An 8428-nucleotide genomic window follows, 5' to 3' on the forward strand; every position below is an offset into this window, starting at 1 on the left:
GCTGCTGAGGGCCTTTTTCTTTCAGGGGCTCTGGAACTAGTATTGCAGGCAGCCAAGAGTTAGATAAAAATATTATAGGCAGTCAGACAGGGCAAGGCGCTCGAAGGAGACAGCACAGAAGATGAGATGTTTTACAACTGTGGGAGGGGCGGATGCTCCTGCTGTGAAGCAGACCTAAAGACCTAAAGGCCAAACAAATGCCAAAAGAGTAGCACCTGGGATTGATATTCTAAATAGGTATTGATCACCTGGAAAGACCCAAGTGAGTCACTAGCCCAACCCCCAACAGAAAGAGACCCTGTCCCGCATTCCAACCCCTAACAGAAAAAGACCATGTCCCATATGTAATCCCATTGGTTGCTCAATAAATATACTCTGCTCATAACCTCCGTTTGTTCCTAAAATTCATTCTTCAGTTTTAGAGAACACAAACTCATGCAGGTCAGGTCCAGAGAAAATTTTTCTCTATGGCATTTGGAGGTTTCCTGTATTGTTTGGAGGTCACCCACCGGAGACCAGTTTTTTTTCCCTGTATCACTAGGGCTGTGAGTATCAAGTTGGGTTTCTTTCTTTTTCTTTTCTTTCTTTTTTTTTTTTTTTTTTTTTGTGGAACCGGGGATTGAACTCAGACCCTTTCACTTGCGAGGCAAGTGCTTATTCTACTGAGCCATCTCCCCGGCCCCTCTTTCTTTGTTAATATATTTAAAACCTCAGCAATTAGTTTATTAGTATCATCCAGGACCCAGATGTTCAGTATTCCTACTGAAATTACATAAACAAATTCAAATGGAAAGAATCCAAGTTAAAATTATATAACAAAACAGCACTCCATTACAAAAGCATGTAAAATCACAAAAACCCCATTTCTTTTTAATTTTTTTGTTTTTGTTTTTGTTTTTTAAGAACCCTAATTTAAAACACTGGCACAAGGTCCCAGGAGACACCTCAGTTGAATAAGCGCTTGCCTGGCAAGTGCAAGGGCCTGAGTTCAATCCCTGGTTCTGAAAAAAAAATCCTGACACTTTAAGAGTGACAATCTCAAAGCCCACAAAATTGCCAGTTTTCCTTAAACTGCTAAGCAGACATACATGATTTCAATAAGTTTTGCAAAGAAAAACTCAAAGAACTTTGGTAATTCACACTTAAGATGTGGAACTCGTGTTTTTTTCTGTCTAAACGGGAGATACCAATATAGAAAAATCTCTCCTTTTCTACTTTGTGGCCTAACTTTAAACCTTTTATGAGTCAAGTTTCCCAAGCAGTCCATATTTAGATAAAAGGGCTTATAAAGCCAGCACTTTCACTGCCTTCACTGCAAATGCTAACTAAAAATGAGAATCTGTATTTTAAGCTTATACAAGTTGAGAGGTATGTCATCATATGCATTCTTTGTGAAAACTTGCCTAGTATCAAGTATTAAAGACAAAGCCTGACTCGATCTATAGGCCCAAGGCTGTCAGACACTCTGCAGCCAGTGGATTTAGACTTTTTCCTACCTTGACAAGATTTTCTCTGCTCTTAGAAACCTGCTTTAACAAATGCAATACTTTGTTGTTGTACATAAACAACAATATGTATTACCTTTGTAAATACCAACTTCAGCATCATTTTATTACTTGGCTACCTGAATATATATTACAGAATTCAGATGAAATAAAATTTCCCAGGATAAGAGCTAGGCTTTTAGGCATAACTAAAAGGAATGAATGAAGAGAAAATTATCCCAGTTACAGGATAACAAGATATTTGTTTAGGGGCCAGGGAGATGGCTCAGTGGAATAAGCACTTCCCTGGCAAGCACAAGGGCTTGAGTTCAATCCCTGTTTCTGAAAAAAAGAAAAAAGATATTTGTTTAATGACTACTTTTATTGAGATACAATGATGGGGAGGAAATTCAGGGATAGAAAAGGACAAAGAGACCTGTGCCAATGACTAGAAGTAGGTTGGGGTTTCTTTTTGTTTGTTTTTTGGTTTTTTTGTTTGTTTGTTTGTATTTTCCTCTAGTCATGATTGTGAAGGACCACCTGGGCAACTCTCTTTGAAAGAAGAGCAATTGTCTCCCCTTTGGCTGAGCCTGACTCTATTTTCTTTCATTGCTATGTATAGAGCTGGCTAGGACTTTTCCTTATCCCTTCAGTTGGCTTTATCTCAAGTTGTGTAATGCAGATTACTCCTTCTACATACCGTTCTCAGCATATTAAAGAGGTGAATGCAGACCTCCTACCTAGCCCAGATCATTGTACTCATCCATTCTGTGCCATTCTCACAGTCACTCATTCTCAAGCCACTCCTTTCTTCATGAATAAATAAAACTTAGGGTGGCCTTGGGTAAAGGCCTCTGTTCTGGATAGCCTTCATCATAGCTGGACTTAGAATCCTTTGGCTCCCCATAACTACAAATATGGCTGAATGTTTTTATTCTCCCCATAGGTTGCACTGGAGTGACAGATCACAATTTACTTGATGGACTTCCCATCATTTATCCATGGGATTACAAATACAAACTTACTAGACCTAGAGGAGGACCATAAAGTGCTCTCCATAATGAATACTCAGAGTTGCTCCACAGAGACGACAAGTAGAGATAATGGTCTGGCCAGAGGGAGGCAGCCCTGAGGCCCTTTAGTCTTTTTTTTTTTTTTTTTTGTCTCTTGTTTTTTTATTACATTTTTTTTTAAAAAAGCAAGCATTTAATTAAGAGAAAGTATAGCAATAATTGGTAGGACATGACAAGCATTATATATTTAGAAGACCAGAATGACAGGCATTCCAAGCATGACCTTAGTATTACACATTGCTATCTTCAGGGCAGTTGCTTAGTTGACAGGTATCAGCATATATATTCAGGGTGAAAATTCTCCCAATTAACTGCTAGATTTGAAGACCTACTGAAGATTCTCAGGATCACCACCTTACCTATCTTGTGCATATAAATATATGGCTTTGTCCCTGTCCTGTTTCCTAGATTTTCTCCTGGTCCTTTCTTCATTGCTTAATCCATAAATTCTTGCTTTCCTTTTAATTGTGTTATACCTTTCTATTTCTATTTCTTCTTTTGAGTTCTTATACTAGGGAGACAATACGATATTCATACATGTGTGTCTGGTTTACTTCACTTGTGAGTATGTCTTCAAATGGCATCCAATTTGAGTTTGTCATTCTTTATAGCTGAATAATACTACATTATATTAAAAATATCACATCTTTTTCATCCATTCCTCAGGTGATGGGCATCTTGATTCTTTCCAAGGTTTGGCTATTACAAATTGGGCTGCTATAAACATAGGTGCACATATATCACTGATATGATATTTTCAGTTCTGGGAAAAGTCCAAATAGGAGGATATCTGGTTTGAATGGAATTTCCAGTCCTAATGTTTTTAGGAGTCCCCACACTGATTTCCATAATGATTGCACAAGTCTACATTCCCACCAGCCATGGAGAAGGGTTCCTCCCCCCCACCCCAGCCTCTCCTCTCTGTTGGTTGATTTGTTTATGATAGCCATTCTTTCTGGGGTGAGATGGTATCTCAGTGTTGTTTTAATTTGCATTTCATGAATGGCTAGTGATGTGGAGCATTTTTTCATGTATGTATTATATTCTAGAATTTCTTCTTCTGAGAATTGTGTGTTCATCTCTGATGCCCATTTCTGGATTGAGTTTTTAAACTTTGGGGACCTGATTTTTTTAGTTCTTTATAAATTCTAGAGAGAAAACCTTTGTCTGAGTGCTTATTAGCTAAGATTTTTTCCTGGAGAATGTATGAAGCTGATTCTGAGGTCTTGATTCTCCCCTCAGAGTGCAGGCTCACATTCACTTGCTGCCTTGTCAGTCAGGGCATAGCTGGGGGTGGGGTGCATTTTAAGGTAGCCCCTCTTAAGGCAGCCTTGCTCTTGAAATTATAGCAGATCAACTAGGTTGTTGACCACTTCTTGGATCCCAGAGAATCAGACAGGGTCTATATGTTTTGAGGCTGAAATAAAGGCAGCTGTTTTTTTGATCTCTTCATTTCTCCTGCCCTTCTTTTCTCCCCGTCTCAATTATAGAATACTAAAGTATCAAGTGAGATACCTGAATCAAAAACTATCTTTTGCAGCTCCTTTTTTCATATCTGGGGCTGACTGAGTAATGAATTTACCAATAAAAATAATAGGTCCCTCTATTGAATTAGGATCTAGGGAAGTATGTTTTACCTGTGCCTCTATTAAAATTTTTAAGAAAGCAGAGGGCTTTTCATCTTTCTCCTGGAAAATAGATGGAAATTGATGATAACTAGAAGACTTCATTTTAGTTTTTCTTAGACCTTCAAGAATACACACTTAAAAGTGTCTCCTGCTCCACTCACCTGCCTGGATGTTAGGGCAGCAGGGGTTTTGGGTAGAGACTGCTGAGTTTCCAATGGGAGCTGGTTATTCCCCTGGTTGTCTATCTTCTGGTTGTTTAAAATTAACAATATGATATTCATCTCCAATATAATACTATCTAGTAATGCTGCTTGTCTCTCATTAGGAGTCAATGTTTAATCTAAGAAAAACATTAAATCCTTTCATCCTAGTTTATATACCTGAGTAAGTTCTCTAAAGACATCAATATTCATCATCTGTAAATTTTCCAACCTGTAACTTTATCTGTCTTGGGTCACTAAGAGAAAAAGGCATATGAACTATGAAAGTTCTGAACTTTCCATTTACTTTTTGAAAAGGATGCTATCCCTGAGGATCTTGCATAAACTCAACTAGGGATGAATATAAACTTGTAGAGCCCTGTATTACAGCTGCTCTGGAACCCCATCTTCTAGAATAGAAGGACAAGTAGGCTTGCATCTACTAATAGTAGGAAAGGATTTGACTAAGTCTGTCTTGTATTAGGACACCAAAGGCTTGAAACAAGTCTCGGGGCTGGGCTCTGGAACAGGGAATGTCTTAAGAGCCAGAGGTGTCTGATTGCCATGAGATTCATTTCTACATTTTGAAACTAAATGAGGACTGTTCAATGCAAAAAATAAATCTGAATATAAGATATTTCTGATCACTTCCTTTCTTTTTTATAGTATCTTTCTAGATGTAATACTAGATGTAATAATAATTTTATTTTGGCTCTAGGAGTCACTTTAAAGGAATAAGAGCAAACATCTTTCATTGAGTTGGACAGTGAGCATGCCATACCTATACAGAAATAGTTTAGGCATTCCCTCTATTTCTAATTGATTTTTATTCCCTCAAAGGTATCTTTAGAGTGTATTCTAATTCAGAGAAGGTGGATGTCATCTGCAGGGACTGAAGACAAAATCGAATCAGCCTGTCTACCCTCCTCCTGGTGTGCACTTTCATCTTCCCAGGAAGCTCATGAACTGTGCACATACTCCTACTGGACATTTATAAGCATAAATTATGACTGCTCTGGTGGTAGGAATAGCTAAAGAAGGAAACATAGTTTTGTAATAAATCATTGCATATGTAAAATGTGAATTTGAAGTAGAGTACTTTTCAGGCTACCAAGGAGGTCATTTCTAAAGATAGACAGAACAATTGCCTGGAGGAATTTTTCCCAATGTACTTAGGCAAAGAAGACTGGCCACTTGTGTTCTCCATCTAATCACCTAAGCAAGTGTTTTTAGCAGTGGAACAAGACTATTTTATTTAAAATTTGAAGCTCACAGCTTAAACTTCTATTTATCACCTAACAATAAGTTTTAAATGTTGATAAACACATTACTTTAGACTTGTATAAAAATCTCTTTCTTACTCTTAGTTAGCATATGCAATGCACAAATGTAAATCATTCCCATGGTAGCTGCTTTGAAATGTAAATTGCTACAAGTTGCCTCAGCTTATATTTGAAGGGGGTGGGTAATTAAGTGGTTCCACTGGAAAGCTTAAGGAATATTCCTAGTTTACTCTCAGAGAGTGATAAATGCAATAGATAAGTGCAGATTTGCAAGTGGTCAGGAGCCACTTTCCACCGAGGCCTATTTGGGTGTCTGCCAGAGAGTATCCCTGGCAAGGATCCCTTTGTTATTCTCATTTGCTGTTGGCCCACACAACCAGAGATCAGTCTCCAGAAAGGAATCCAGCTGTCTCTTTGATCAACATTCCATGCTGTTACCTTCAATGGAGATTGATCACAGAGATGCTGGGTAAACCTGTCCTCTGCTTTAAAGAGTAGCAGCTTCTCTAAGAGCATTTCACTAGCTGGCAGAGTAACCACTCTTTTGTCAAAATTCTATCAAGGATAGTTAAAAGCCTGAACAAGATTACCTAGCACTGTATAAGTCTGCAGTAAAGATTTTAAAGTCCATAATTTATTGTCATACTACTTTTTATACACGTAAATGACAGCTAGTCCTAAGAGAAGAGGAAAGGTTGAAGATCCTCCTGTAAGTGAAATGCATTTTGGTCCCCTAAGTGCACTGCTTTTGGTGATAGCTCCTTCTGACCCAGAAGTCAGTTCTCTCCACTGTGTCTCAGGCTTAGCCTCCCAAGGGAGACCTGCCCAGAACACTAAACCAGGATGTAACTTTCTTTCTTTCTTTTTTTGATAGACTCAAATATAGTCATATAGAAATCAAATTAATTGTAAATTGATTAAACATCTCAGTTTAAAGCAGAGACGATTAAAAAGAATTAAGAAAGATCCACATGAATTTTATCTAAAAGAAAAACATGACTGTATAAGGATAAATAGTTTGGAAATAAAATACATAATTTGCAAATATTAATCAACAGGTAATTATGGTGGTGTTATGGTTCAAGTGTGCAGAGTCTCCCAGAGACTCAGGTATTGACTGCTTGGTCATAAAGGAATGTGCAGAGGTGGGGGCTGGAGGGGTGGCTGGATCATGATGGTGCCACACTTTGCCCCAGGTGATTCCATTGATAAGCTCACAGCAGAATGGGATGGCAAGAGGTGGGGCCAGGTGGGAGAAGTGAGTCACTGTGCACTGCCTTGGAGGGTATGTTCATGAATGCTTTCCTTTTCTTTCTTCCCGACTGTGTGGTTACTTATACAGGATTGGACAAAGTCACCTTCAGGACCAAAGACTATTACCAGAGATGATCCTACAAGAATTAATTCATCTTAACAGCAAAACAAACAATATATGTGCACCTAATAACTGAGCTTTAAAGTATCTTAAGCAAAAACTGGCTGCACTAAATACAAAAACAGATGAATGCAACAACAGTTAGAGATATCAGCATATATGTGTAGTTGGTAGGAGGAATTCACTATAGATTTATGATTTGACTATCACAACCTGTTTTACATTTATCAGTGCCTATACTCAATAATGACAGAACATGCATTGCTTTTAAACACTTTCCAAACTTTCATGACGTCAGATCAGGATGTAACTTTCATAAGTATTCTCATGGTAGGCAGAGTTCTATTTTCTTATCTAAACCAGACATGGGCTATGTGTCCTTCTAAAATTACTTCCCTGCCTTCAGCATTAATAAATGGTCATTTTTTATAGGCTTAACTTAGTCGGAACAGTCTAGAGGTTTTTTTTTTCTCTAATTTTATATGCTTCTAAAAAGGAAAGTACAAAGTAGGAAAATTAGGATTAAGGCCAGAGAAAGGAAAGTGAATAAGAGAAGACTTGACATTTCCTCTAGAGTGTAGAGAAGGATCAGAGTCAGCCTTTTCCAGTGAAACATGTCTTCCTAGTCTTAAGAATGGCCCAGGACCTAATGTTATTTTTAAATGATAGAAGGAGTCCCGTTTTTTATTTTATAGGCATGTATATTTTCTAAGTCTGAGCTAAGGGAGGGTCTATGGGGAGTTCAGGGTCTCACTACTAGATCGGACTCATAGTGATCCACTTGTTTACAGGCTCCCAAGAGCTGGGATTAGAAGCATGCACCACCACACCCAGTCTCAGTTGCCTTCTCAACATGCCCCGGGGATGGGGCTTGGGACAAGTATGGCAGGCCTGGAGATGGAACTCCTGGCCCCTGTGCATGTTTGCAGGCACTTTAATCTGCTGAGCTATTTGGCTGACCCTATGAGCTAGATATAAAGACCCATTTTACAGAAGTTGATATTAAAGTCCACTAGGGAGCAATCAAATGTTACTGTCTCTGGTGTTAATGACTAAAGCCAAGCAAGGAATACCAGAACATTTAGCAACTAGTTCAAATGTAATATACAAAAGGACAAAACAGTAATAAAATGTTGCATTAAAGAAATATCATAACCTTTTTTTGTTTGTTTGTTTTTCAAAATTTTATTGATAAACAGATAGCAATGAGACAGTTTCAAATCAAATCGGAAGTACAGATTCACCAAATAACACACTGCTTATATTCTTCTTAGTGGTTAATTGCTGTACAAGATGCAGACTTGAGATCCTATTTACAAACACCATTAGAACAAATCATTCTATTCATTAAGAGAATGTAACTATATATCCATCCTAACCACTTT

This window comes from Octodon degus, unplaced genomic scaffold (assembly GCF_000260255.1).
Source record: "Octodon degus isolate 3935 unplaced genomic scaffold, OctDeg1.0 scaffold00198, whole genome shotgun sequence".
Lineage (NCBI taxonomy): Eukaryota > Metazoa > Chordata > Mammalia > Rodentia > Octodontidae > Octodon > Octodon degus.